Below are 13,833 nucleotides of genomic sequence, written 5' to 3'. Positions count from 1 at the left end.
TTGCACAAATAAAACTAATCTCAGAAAAAGAAAATCCAGCCAGTCTGGGACAGTAACCCCAGAATAATGCAGTTGTCTATCATGTAGAAGTTTCTGAATTTGTTCCCAGGATCATAAAAAGAACAAACCGCTAATTAATGATTTGACCTTTCACATGTCCCATTCTATAAAAAATGATTATAAATTTTATGATTTCTTTTACTTCTCTATTTTAAATAAATTTTTTGAAGTTTTTCTGTGTCACAATATTTGAATGCATTCTACAAATCCAAGCTTAATTTAAAACATATTACTTTTGAAGCAAACTACTAACAATAATGCCCAATTAAACTGTTTTATACTTGGAACTATTTTAGCATATGTTTGTAAAGCATCATTAAATCCATATTAGTTTTCATTTCTAAAGTCTTTATCTAACGGGACCTAAAGTTGAAATTTTAATCTCAACCTCCAACTTCTATTTAGTATTGCTTTTTTTTTTTTTTTGGCAAAATGAAGAGAAGATATTTTGTTTCTCTTCTTTATGTAAGTAACTCTCCATTGGGTTAGAATAAGTTGATACTTTTTCATTTACTGTCTGTTTTTAAATAAGAGAAAACAAAGGTTATTGCATTCACAGTTTTCTCTTTGGTAACACAGTACAAAAATATTTTGAAGTTATTTTCTCTTTTCTCTCTCTCTCTCTCTCTCTCTCTCTCTCTTTCTCTCTCCTTCTCCCTCTCTCTGTCTGTATGGGTGTGTGTGTGTTGTAGGTTTTGTGTGTTGTAGGTTGTGTGTGTTGTAGGTTGTGTGTGTTGTACGTTGTGTGTTTTGTAGGTTTCCTTAGTTTTGTTTGGCCTCTCTTCAGGCTCCTGTCCTCCCCCATTGCTGACACCACTCATTCCCTGCCTGTGAGTTGCTTGCTTTGGAAAGAAGATATTCTAGGCCACCTTTGAATTTGTAGGATTTATTAAATTCTTCTCAGGCAATACACTCTCTTTTGCTTCCATATAACATGTTCGGTTTGTTTATTTATTTATTTATTTATTTATTTCATCAGCCTGATACCAGCTATAGTTATTTAGGAAGAGGAACCTCAGTTGAAAAAAAAATGCCTTTCTCAGATTTCTATAGGCCAATATGTAGGACATTATTTTTTATTAATGACTAAAGTAGGAGGGTACATAAACATTCTGTACCACCCCAATGTGTGGTTGACATTTGTGTAGGAAAGCAGGCGTAGGAAGTCATGGAGAGCAAGTCAGTAAATGGTGTTCCTCAAGGGCCTTCCTGCCTTCATATTTCTGCCAAGTTCCTGCCCTCTTTTCCCTAAGTGGTTAACTTATAAGCAGTAATGTAAAACCAACACTGCTCCCCTCAGGTTGCCTTCAATAATGTAATATCAATGAGAAACTTAATAAACTTAATTAACACAAGTACTAAATTATACTCCAGTCCTCTCTCTTAAAGTCTCTTTGTCACAACTCATGTCCTATTTCTAGATTCTTAGCTTATAGACACCCCCATTCCCACACAAATAAACATATACAAAAACTAGAACTGGGATTCACATAACATTAGAAAGAATATGCATTGTTTGTCTTACAAAAATTTTTGTTCCTATCACAAAACATTTTAATTTTCACAGATGGAAATATAAAGGCATTACTTTGGGAACTTTGTCACTTCAAAATAAGAAAAATCAACTTTTATCATATGAATTATGCCTCTAATATCAATGTCCAAAATCCAAAAATCTTTATATGCTATTATCCCAAAGAACTGAGTGAGAAAACTGGTAAAAAGTGAAGACAGAATAATGAGTAAGTGAGCAAGAGAGAAAAAAGCAGAAACAGAGAGAGACAAAAATAGAGGAATAGACAGAGAAAGAAATAGATATAAAGATAGAAAACACTGTGTGTGCATGTGTGTGTGTATGTGTTTTCTTGCACAGTTATTGGCTTTCAGAAATTAAGGGATGATATAAAAAAGTGCTCTCATTCCAAAATTAAATCCTAACCTCTGCCGGGCGGTGGTGGCACACGCCTTTAATCCCAGCACTTGGGAGGCAGAGACAGGCGGATCTCTGTGAGTTCGAGACCAGCCTGGTCTACAAGAGCTAGTTCCAGGACAGGCTCCAAAGCCACAGAGAAACCCTGTCTCGAAAAACCAAAATAAATAAATAAATAAATAAATAAATAAATAAATAAATCCTAACCTCTGATGAAATGGCCATTGAATCTCACTTCAAACACAAGTCCACAAACTTTTAAAAGTGCTGAAGTCTTATTAGTTTGAAGCACTGTTTACATTCACAGTATATTAATCACACTTGTGAAAAATTACACAGAAAATTATGGCAAAAATACCCTTAGTTAAGCATACGCAGGAAAATTGAAGAAAAAAACTGAAAGCAATAATTCACTTGTCTGAAGTTTTACTTAGTTTTAATTTTGTAGAAGGAATTTACAATATAATTTAATAAGAAAAAAATCATTAATTTAATGTTTGATCATGGATTTTATTGGAAAGAAGATTGGCTATAAATGAAAATGTTGTGAAATAATTACTCATCTATTATTTTATTCATCAGCTAATAAATGTTTTGTATGGCATGAAATTTAAATTTCATTTTAAAGTATTTTGAATAGAAAAAATAAATCCCCACAGTACTTAAGTGGAGAACCACACTAAGAAAACATATAAATATTATTTTGCTTGTCTTCCTCTTTCAACTCAAAATGACCTATGAACCATGCATCTATTATCAATCTCAAAAACCCAGTAATATTTATATGATGTTATTTCATAGAAATGGGTTAGAAAACCTATAAGAAGCCAAGGCAGAATGAGAGAGAGAGAGAAAATGAAATGGCCCTCTCTATTCAATTTCTTATGTTAACCAACAATTGAAATGAACAAACGTCCCTATTATGCCAGTGATAATGAAGTGTAATTAAATTCATTACTCCCAAGTGCCTCAGATGAATTCACACACTTCTTTCTGAATACCTACTCTCCAAGGAATTTTGTAAGGGCCTAGATTTTAGCAAGCCCTGTACATACATCAATGCATGACTCCAATGTGCTGAAAGTTATGCTTTGCTGGCGTGAATGCAAGGCCCTTATTGCTGGCATCTCCACGTGGTCCACATAGCGAGGTGGTGAAAGCAGCTGAAAGCAGCCAAAAGAGGAGCCAAGTCCACTCTGAGCTGAGAAGCAGAAACTTCGCTTTACTCCATGTCTTTGTCCTAGGACTATTTCTCTATGAAGGTGTCTTTTGTGTGATGGAAGACATGCTTTTGCTTACCTACATGACTGTATTTTGGTAGATAGCCATTTAGTCTTCATTAGCTCTGGGTGACAATTTTGAACATTTAGGCCTTATATTTTATGGTCGTCTTTTGATTGCTTTGTAACTAATTATAATATCTAAATATTTACCCCTACATATTTATCAATGACAAGTAACCATCAGTAGCATTAATAAAATAAGCATCTTTGATTAGCATCAGATGAACTAATGTTGAAATCTCTCTGTGAAATATGTAATAAATATATGTTTTAAACAGAACAATAAGCCTACTAGTTACTATGATTTCTCAAAAATCTAAGAAAATTAAATTCAACACATCAAAACATATAAATAAAGCAGGATTCTTAAGTAAGAATACCATTAAAATAAACTCAATGATCTTGTCCATGATTTTAAATAAGATCACCCAAAGTTTATAATGGAAAAGTATTGTAGAGTCATTCATTCCCAAAGGTGATTATCAAGTCACATGTACTCAGGCTGAGAAAGGCTACACTAATTACCTAAGGTCATAAAGGTAATAAGCATTGAAAGAGAGAGCTGTCAATCAAGCCTGTATCTCTGAATTCACAGTTGAACATTTGACATAGTTCAATTAAAAACTTATTATGACTTACTGAAAGAGTGAGCATCATGCAGTATTTACATATTTTCACTCAAGATATTGCAGTTTCAGCAGTGCAGCTGAGAAAAACAAATGAGTATCTCTTACTGCAAATTACTACCTGGAAACTAAGAGCAACCTACTGACATTAATTCCTACATGAGAAATTTCACTTTACGTAGCTAATGAAGGAAATGTAATAAGCAGAACAGAAAACAAAGTAATGACTCACAAGCAGAAACCTCACGTTTTGTTTCACATGCTAATGAGTTCTACGTGGAGACTGTGGAACCTGGCACTCTGCACTCCCTTTCTGTGTTCACACATGCCCACACTGGATGGAGTCCTCACGGCAACAGGGGAAGAACAACAGCAACACGTCCCACAAATATCAGAGAAAAACAAATTCTGAGAGTCTTGTTGGAATTTCAAGCAATGGTTTAAGACAAAAGAATTGCTGTAGTTAAATAGTTGGAATGGGATATAAAAATATATAGTTTGTTTATGATAAATACATGCAACAATCCCATATTTTCTAAATAATTCATTGTTTTAAAAGTTTTTGTTCTGGGAAAAGAACTTTTTTGTTTTACCTATTCATAGTTTATTATCAAAATGCATTTTCAACTGTGATTTCTTTTTCTAGGGAAGAAACTATTTTTAAAAATCCTAGGCAGGCATGACAAGTAAAGGAATGGAGAACCCCAAGAAATAGCCTCTTGAATGGTGGGGGATAGAGAAAGGAGAGAACCTTCTACTTTCTTTAATATGTTCAGTCCTTATGCAGTAGATTTAGAAACTGATTTAGAATAAACAAAATTCAGGAAAGAAAACTACAGAACTGAAAGGCCTTATGAAAGACTTTGAATATGAGGTGATTTACTGGTGCCCAGGAATTGTGTGAAATCAGAACTAAATGGCATTTTTTAGTAGTAAAATGGCTTCAGTTATGCACAATGGCGTCCTTGTCTTATAGAGTAGGCTTAAAAAATAAAATAGAAATCCTTGATTGGACAATATTCAGATCTTGTTTTAAATCAAACAGAGCAATAACACTATACTTTTTTTGATATGACATTGGAGAGGATGGCAATATATTGTAACAATTTCTAATTTTAAATTTGTGAAGCTATATCAAAGAGACTTTAAATCATAGATTGTCTAGATTTGAATCCAAGAACAAATGTTACTGAATATATATTATTTTTTCAGAGACAGAACAGAAAAAAAAAAACTGTAGTGAATATAATAAGGGAGATGCAACCAGGAAAGCTGAGATAGAACACACATTCATGCATGGACAGGCAACTTGAAATGAATTTAGTGTGCTATCAAAAAAAAATAAAGAAAATATTACATAAGGATGACAGGGTATATTAGAGGATAGGCAACAAGTTGGAGAGGATAATTCAGTGACAGGAATGATCATATTTCTCTGTGTACCTGCATGAGATTATTAAGAATGAAAAATATAATTTTTAAAATGTATAAAATATGAAAATATATAAATATAGAAAATATAAAATTTTATATTTTATAAAAATATATTTTTTAAAGGGTGTAAAACTCAAGAGCCTCAGTGTGGTGCTTATTTGATCTAGAGGTATTTGCTCAGGAAATTTCTTCTGTGACAAAGCTGGAGCAGTCAAGGTCGCTTTAGATTCCTGAAAGCTTTTTATATAAACTTCTCCCTCATTAAGGAGCCTATCACAGTGGCTAACACTGCAGTCACTCGGGAACACTGATGAGAATGATAGATATCATTGTGACTGGTGGCTGTACGCTGTTGCAACAATCCATACCACACATTAACAAAACGTGGACAGCTGCAGACAGAAGAGATGGCTGTTGTTAAGAACATTTATTGCTTCTCCAGAGGATCAAATGCTGATATTTGATTTTTTTTGTTATTATCTTGGTTCTTTTTATTTTGAGACAGGGTTTTTCTGTGTTACAATCCTGTCGTGAAACTCTCTGCAACTCAGTCTGGCTTCAAGCTCATAGAGATATGCCTCCCTCATTGACCTGGGTGCTGGGATTAAAGCTATGCTCTACCTTGACCAGCATACCAAATCTGATTCTTAACACCTGTCAGGTGGCTCGCTACCACCTGTAAGTCCATCGCCAAGACTACTGAGGCTTCTAGCCTCCATGGACCTGACAGTCATATGCACACAGTTATAGAGAAAGATACATGTATACACATCATTATAAATGAAAATAAAATTAAAAAATAACACATACTAGCAAAATATAATGGTACTGGTAGGTGAGTTTGAAGGCTGCTTGAACTGCATAGAGTTTCCTGAAAAGGCTGAGCAATACAGAAGAACCTCCCAATCCCCTAAACAAAATAAAACAAACAAGAAAATTTCAATGTATAAAGCACAATGCAAACCCATGCATCAGCAAATTCTTGTGCTTTTCCTGAGCTACAAGTATTTCTGCTAATGCTTGGCAAGTACTTTCTAAATAGCTTTGAAATTTATATGTAATAAGGCACATTTTACAAATGTATATATATGTATATATGTATATATACATACATATGTGTATATTATGTATTAATATCTAATATATTAAATCCATGATACTTCCCATCCTTGTTATAGCAAAAGTTTTAGAATGTACTTCCAAATTTTGGAAAGTGAAACAACAGAGTATGAATTATTCTAAGGATTATGCACAGGCATATATATTTAAGGTAGAGCAATATTCAATAATGTAATGAGCTCAAACAAGTGTTTACTATACACTGTTGTCTATAATCACTTTAGTGAAGTATCAATTTAAGTAGATAACGAACATAACACCTGTGCGATGCCATAGTAGTATTTTTTAAGACGGACACAAAAATCCCCTGGTTTGGGCTTCAGATCACTCAGTGACAGTGTTTGCCCTACATGCACAAATCCTGGGTTTATTCCTTGACATTTGAAAGCATATATATGAAAAATAAACAAACACATTTGAAACCATATGCTTAAAGGAAAGTAACTCAGTGGATTAAGATGTTTGAATTTCGTCTGCTAGCCTTACTTCAATCCTTAGAATTAACGCTAAGGCACAGATACACACACACGTGTAGTGAATTGGTACTGAGGTTTCTTTTTAATGTAAAATTTTATAAGGTTTTATTTGCTTGCTTAGTTTTTTTAGAAAAGCTGAGGTTTTTGGTTGAAAATGGAGCTTTACGATTTACTACACCATGGATGAGGGTTATTTCTTCAGAGACATGTTTCAAGCAGCTGCCACTACTAAGTAAGAGGAAGCAATAAATGCTTGACTCTACAGTATGAGTGATGCTGTTCATCAAGAAACCTGGAAGTCCGCAATATATTCTTTCTCATAAACAGTCTTTTAGACTCTGTCTTCAGAGGATAAGACATGCTTGTAAATCTTCAGCTTCGTGTCGAGAGAAAAATATTCTCAGGGCTTCAAGGACATCTCTCTACACCCTAGTCTCTTGTAGCCAGACAAGTGGCAGCATCAACAGGCAAATCGAGAATGACACCTACTTGCAAGAAGGAAACCCATTCTGTCATCTTCATGAATTACAAACCTACATGAAACAGGCATGCACATCTTAGAGAAACCAGGGTTCTGTTCGGTCAAAGGTCAAAAGAAGCACAGAAAACCAGTCAATATCGTAATCAGGTAGAACCATGATTCTCTTCATGCCAACTATGGGGATGTTTATCAAGAGGACTACTGAGAACTCAAGAACAATGGCAATGGGTTTTTGATCCTACTGCACGTACTGGCTTTGGGGAAGCCTAGGCAGTTTGGATGCTCACCTTACTAGACCTGGATGGAGGTAGGTGGTCCTTGGACTTCCCACAGGGCAGGGAACCCTGATTGCTCTTAGAGCTGATGAGGGAGGGGGACTTGATCAGGGGAGGGGGAGGGAAATGGGAGGCGGTGGCAGGGAGGAGGCAGAAATTCTTAATAAATAAATAAATTAAAAAAAAGAAAAGACACACAACAAATGCAGAGCTTAACATAGAATTACTATTTGCTATTTTCAATCATGTTTAAAATAAACTCTTAAAACCATATGAAGTCGTAGATTTCATCTGTCGTGAAAGGTCTAATAGAGTAATAACTTACACATAGCATATAATCAATTTGAGTAACAAATGCATTGGCAAACAAATATCAGAAAACACCGATGTTAATGAATACAGATTTAGTCTATTTCATTTGACAAGCACAAAACCATTGATGTAGCAAGTTAAATTTACTCAGTTAACTTTGGGAGTCTTTTAATTGTACCCTAGTTTGATCATCTAATGTCTTTGTGGAATTAAAAAGATGTGTGAAGATAAACTAGAATACCTGTGCGTAAGTACAAAATGTCAAATGTGAATTTTTCTATCAGACTATATGAAACTGATATATGAACTCTGGTGTTTTGAGACAAGAAAATATAAATACTAAAGGGTGTATTTAATGAAACATACTTAAAGTAATATTTTAAAAGGAAGGTATTATCCCACGGCACTTAAGAAAACAAGATATCAGATAAATTGAAAGTAAATAAATATATAGGAATCATTTATTATTTATTAAGATTAACTTATTTAAAATGTCATTTGTATATATTTTAAAATAAAAATTATTTTATTGTAACAAAATCATAAATTAAACATCAAAATCTAGATTAAAGTACCCATTTGATTAAATGTGCTCTTAATTGAAAGCTATACAGCTTGAATAATCATTCTATAAGCAGAGAGATTCCGTAGGGCATTGCTGTTTCAGGAGCAGTTACAGTTCTACGTACTTCACCACAATAATAATCATCATAATAATAATCATCATCATCATCATAATAGCTGTGACAGTGTTGAAACTGTAGAAACAATTTGCTTTATAATATTTTTCATGACCTATGTATATTTCAACACCTATAATTAAAATTTCTTGATCTTTCTAAAATAAACACTAAACCCATTCATACAACTGCATTAATATATGTAATATATTATATATAACACACACACACACATATATATAATATATATATATATATACAATTATAGACTCTGATTCACATACAAATGCAAGGTTTTTGTTTTTAGCTTAAGCAACCTTTCTAAATATAAATATTTTAACTTTCACTTAAATGAAATAAAGTTCAAAACAGATGAGCTACTTAGCATTATGTAATTATTACTTCAGTTTTTAGTTTTATAATTAAAATTTTGCAAATATGTTTTGTATTCAGTTTGAAGACGTCATTAATTTAAAGTCGAAATATTGCTGAATAGAAAACCTTTTTGTAAAGATAGTTGAAAATGATTTTTTTTTCTGAAATGTAAGACTATTCTTTATTTAAGAAACTACTGACTAAGCCATAGATACTTTCTTTGTTAGTGAGTTTAATTTTTCAAGAATTTGAAAACCTTATTAACTAACAAAATGAAAAAATGTTTTTGAACTTATTACTCTCAACTCTAAACTACTTATTAAAATCACTTATAGTAAAGACTTAAAATTTTATTATAGAATCTCAATGGTACCTAAGGAGATTCTAAGATTAATTAGAATTAATATGACATCAATATGATGTAAGCCTTTGCCCCAGTGTCCAACCACATACTGTTAGGATGCAGTTTCTCTCTCAGCTTTATTAGCCCCTTCTATTTTCTGTGGTTGAATCTAACTGCTGTGTTTGATTTTAATAGCTTAACAGAGTTATCGTCACCTTGTACTAGTCAAAACTGTTTTCTCCAATGAAAATCTGGAGTCCACATTTACATTGAGAAACATTCTTATACAGATAAACCTCTGAGTCAACTAAAAGAGTTTTGAAATTAAGCAGGGATGGTTTCACCATGAAGAACAGCATAAATACATAAACTTAGGTCACCTCTAGTCCAGGGAAAGGGAACATAAAATTTATACATATAAGCAATTTATTGCAAAAAGGATACAATTGTTTAACTTCCAAACTTATATGTTTAGTTTGCATCCTGGGACATAAAAAAAGCTTTCGGTTTTCACAAACTCAAAACACATGGCTCTATGTTGTACTTCCAATAATGAGTTTTTTAAGAGGTATTAGTTAGTAATAATATGATTGGCTTTTTTATGTAAACAAAATTTCATAACCAAACTCAAATATACATTTTAAATAATTTTTCATTTTATGTTCAGTGATATCTTAGAGGCAATTAAAGCATTTTTGAAATACAAGTGAAAGCTAAAATATTTGAGAGTAAAAAAGTAAAGAAAAGCACTTATTTCACTTCTGCTCTTTTGGTATTGGGTCTCACACTGTCTGGCGGGGTAGATTCACTATGTATATCAGTATGATCACAATTTTCTTGCCTACCTCCCTTCCCAAGTAAGAGATTATAGATAAATATTGTTATATATGGCTGAATATTTTATTTTTTCATCTATACAAATAAAAATAATTCATAAAGATAGGATATTGATGTCTAAAATAAGTGGCAAGTGTATAATTTATAGAAAATTAAACAAGTACATATTAGCTCATTTGTTTTTTATTATGTTATATTTTAAAGGAAGAGGTAAATTCTCTATAACTTTTTGATATATATACACTAATAATTAGATAGTACACTATAAACTGCTATCAATAATTGTCTTTTTATCTCCTATAACATTTACAATTTATTGTATTAAAAGATAAAGATTTTGTTGAAAAAAATACTTATTATAAAAGTTTTGCATATGTAAATAATTATTTTAAAACAATATATCTCTATATTTACTTGTATAAAGAAATGTGGAGTGCCCTATAAAATCGACAGTGTCTGTTTATCTTTGTTTTCTCTATAAAGTTTTGTGAATTCTCCTGTAGGATGAATGATCAACCAGAAATGATAGCACACCCCTATAATTCTACCACGTAGGGTACAGAAGGAGGATTTAGAGTTCTAAGATATTCAAATCTTCTGTACATTAAATACATTTGAGTCTAGAGTGAGCTCTGACTATATAATACCCTATTTTGAAGAACAAATAAGAAAGAGGAAGTCATATATAGAAAGAGACAAAAATACAAAAATTTACTAATGCTAGTAACTGTTCAATGGGTTTTACAAGTGAATTTGAGACAGAGAAGAAACTGGATCCTGTCACACGTCTAAGTATTTCTTCATTATCACAGAAGATAATTCAGAAACATTGCATGCCAACAACTTGACATTTCTGTAACATTTTCGCGTAGGAAATAGTAGAAAATTTACCTTATAATTCAGTTCATGAATATTTGGTGATAGGATTTCTTCTTAATTATTTCAGTGGTTGAGTCCTACACTGAAAAGAAAAGTGGAAAGAGAGAAGAAAAACATGAAATCCTTGAGAAAGAAAAAAAAAACAACTAAGAAATCTCCCTGAATACTTTCATATTTACTACTAAAATAAAATTTATTTTTGTTATAGACTATAGATGATTAGTCTTAGATAATCAACTTTTAAAAGCATTTTAAAATATACAGTTATTTGGTTGAATGATTTTAGTGTTGGAGATAGACCCAAGGGCTTTTTCTGTGTGAGACATTCTACAGCTAAGGTATAGCATCAGTTAGTACACATTTAACAGGCAAAATTTTAAGGATACAATGTTAAGGAAAAACAGGACTAATGGCAGAATGTTATCATGCATGGAAAAGCTTAAACTTGGAGACTTTTCTTTAGATTTTGTACTATGAGAATGGAAAATAGAATCTCAGGTACCTAAATTATTACCTGTTCAAGAATGTTTAGCTATTTTCATTCCCCGATTCTTCATTGGATTAAGACTGCAGGGTTGTATAATTAGGAGGGAGTATTATAGTAGTATATCTAATATCAGTATAAAACCAACCAAATATTAAAATTTGGAATAAAATTCCAGAAACAGATCAAACACTACTTCCAGGAGGCAGGAAGGATGTTTGCAGACGCTCATGTCTCCTTCTTCTCCTCCTAACACAATCACTGTTTCCTAAAGAGTTCTGTAGCAGAATACCTACAGTGTCCTTTCCCCTCTGACTCCATCCTCAATGGGTCACTAAAAATCTTGTCTATGAACTTCCTTCCCCTACTCATCCAGTTATCCCAATCTCCAACACCAACAGGCATTTCACGGGAACAGGCAGGACAGGGAAACGTGTCGGCTAGCTGGAGTCTCCCCTTCCCTCCTAACCTCAAAATCCTATTCATCCCTATCTCTGAAATAGAAATCCTGCTACTTCTTTAGTTTCCTTATAACTGATTTGACTTAAGGAGCATTCCACAAGATGGAACTTCATATCCAAACCATACCCAACACTTCTGAATTGTCCAAGAACCAGAAACTACAAAGTCCAAAGACCCAGGGCTAAACAAAATACTACTGTTTTTTTTTTAAATGTAGTGATGAAAGTGATTCCTAATGATATTCTGCTCTACTCATATATCAGTGCCTTATTTGGATGTCATCAGAGAACCCTACTAAAGCAGCAGTTAAGAACAAATACAAAGACCCATGGTCAAGAACTATGCAGATAGATAGAGAGAGAGAGAGAGAGAGAAAGAGAGAGAGACCATGGAACAAACAGCTCTAAAAAGGAAGTCTCTGTCAAATACTGCCCTGCAGCGATTAGGGAATTCTGTTGAAGAGGAGGCAGAAAGATTACAAGATCGAGAGAGGATGGAGAACACCATGATAAAAGGCCATCTAAGTCAAATGAATTCATGAACTCACAGAGACTGAAACAGTATACATAGAGTTTGCAGGGCTCTGTATCAGGTTCTCCGCATATATCAAGGCACATATATATATATATATATATATATATATATATATATATATATCAGTGTTTCAAATGTAGTGTTTTAATGGAATCCCTCAATGAGTGAATGAGTGGGTTTCTGATATTCTGCCTCCTCTTAGTGTCTTTTCCTTCTGTTGGCATACTTAGCCACCCTCAATGTGATGTTTTTTGTTTGTTTTTTATTTTATTTTATTATGTTTTCTCTTAGAAGTCTATTATTTTCTAAAAAAGCAACACAAATTAAGTATATCCAAAAGGAAGGGAATGGGGGAAGAAACTTGGAGGAGTAGGGGGAAGGGAAAATGTAATCAGGATGTATTGTATTGGTAGGAATGCAAACTTGTGCAACCACTTTGGAAATCAGTGTGGCGGTTTCTCAGGAAATTGGGAATCAATCTACTTCAGGATCCAGCAATACCACTCTTGGGAATATACCCAACAAATGCCCAATCATACTACAAAAGCATTTGTTCAACTATGTTCATAGCAGAATTATTTGCAATAGCCAGAACCTGGAAACAACCTAGATGCCCCTCAATGGAAGAATGGATAAAGAAAGTGTGGAATATATACACATTAGAGTACAACTCAGGGGTAGAAAATAATGACATCTTGAATTTTGCATGCAACTGGACAGAAACAAAAAACACTATCCTGAGTGAGATAGCCCAGACCCAAAAAGATGAATATGGTATGTACTCACTCATTAGTGGACTCTAGCCAAAAAAAAAAAAAAAAAAAGGACATTAAGTCTATAGTTCAGAAACCTAGAGAAGCCAAATAACAAGGTGAACCCAAAGAAAAACATATATAGATCCTCTTGGAAACTGGAAGCTAAAAAAGATTGCCAGGCAAAAGTTGGAAGCATGGGGGTGGGGTAGGGTTGGGGGAAGGGTAGAGGGGGAAAGAGAAGGGAGAAAGAAAAGACTGGAGAAAGCTTGCCGGAATGGGAGGGTGGAGACAGAGGAAGGGCAGATATAAGAGCAGGGAAGAAGATATCTACTTTAAGAGAGCCATTTTAGGGTTGGCAAGAGACTTGGTTCTAGAGAGGATTCCAGGTGTCCATGGGGATGTCCCCAGCTAAGTTCTTGGGCAGCAGAGCAGAGGGTGCCTGAACTGGCTTTGCCCCACTATCACACTGATGATTATCTCGAATATCA

General features: G+C 33.5%; 1 protein-coding gene across 2 annotated transcripts in view; it reads right to left on the bottom strand.

The window, feature by feature from the left end:
- Nucleotides 1–13,833, bottom strand: part of Cdh18 (cadherin 18) — a 756,186-nt gene that overhangs the window by 539,544 nt on the left and 202,809 nt on the right. For both annotated transcript variants that reach the window (XM_041632191.1, XM_041632192.1), the window contains one exon: nt 11,123–11,192. The gene's annotated coding sequence lies outside the window, so the exon portion shown is untranslated. The remainder of the gene's footprint in view (nt 1–11,122; nt 11,193–13,833) is intronic.

Source organism: Microtus oregoni, unplaced genomic scaffold (genome assembly GCF_018167655.1).
Source record: "Microtus oregoni isolate MIOR12 unplaced genomic scaffold, Mior012 000040F_ref0000088, whole genome shotgun sequence".
Classification (NCBI taxonomy): Eukaryota; Metazoa; Chordata; class Mammalia; order Rodentia; family Cricetidae; genus Microtus; species Microtus oregoni.
The sequence above is the reverse complement of the archived record's forward strand: the minus strand, read 5'-3'. Positions and strand labels throughout refer to the sequence as shown.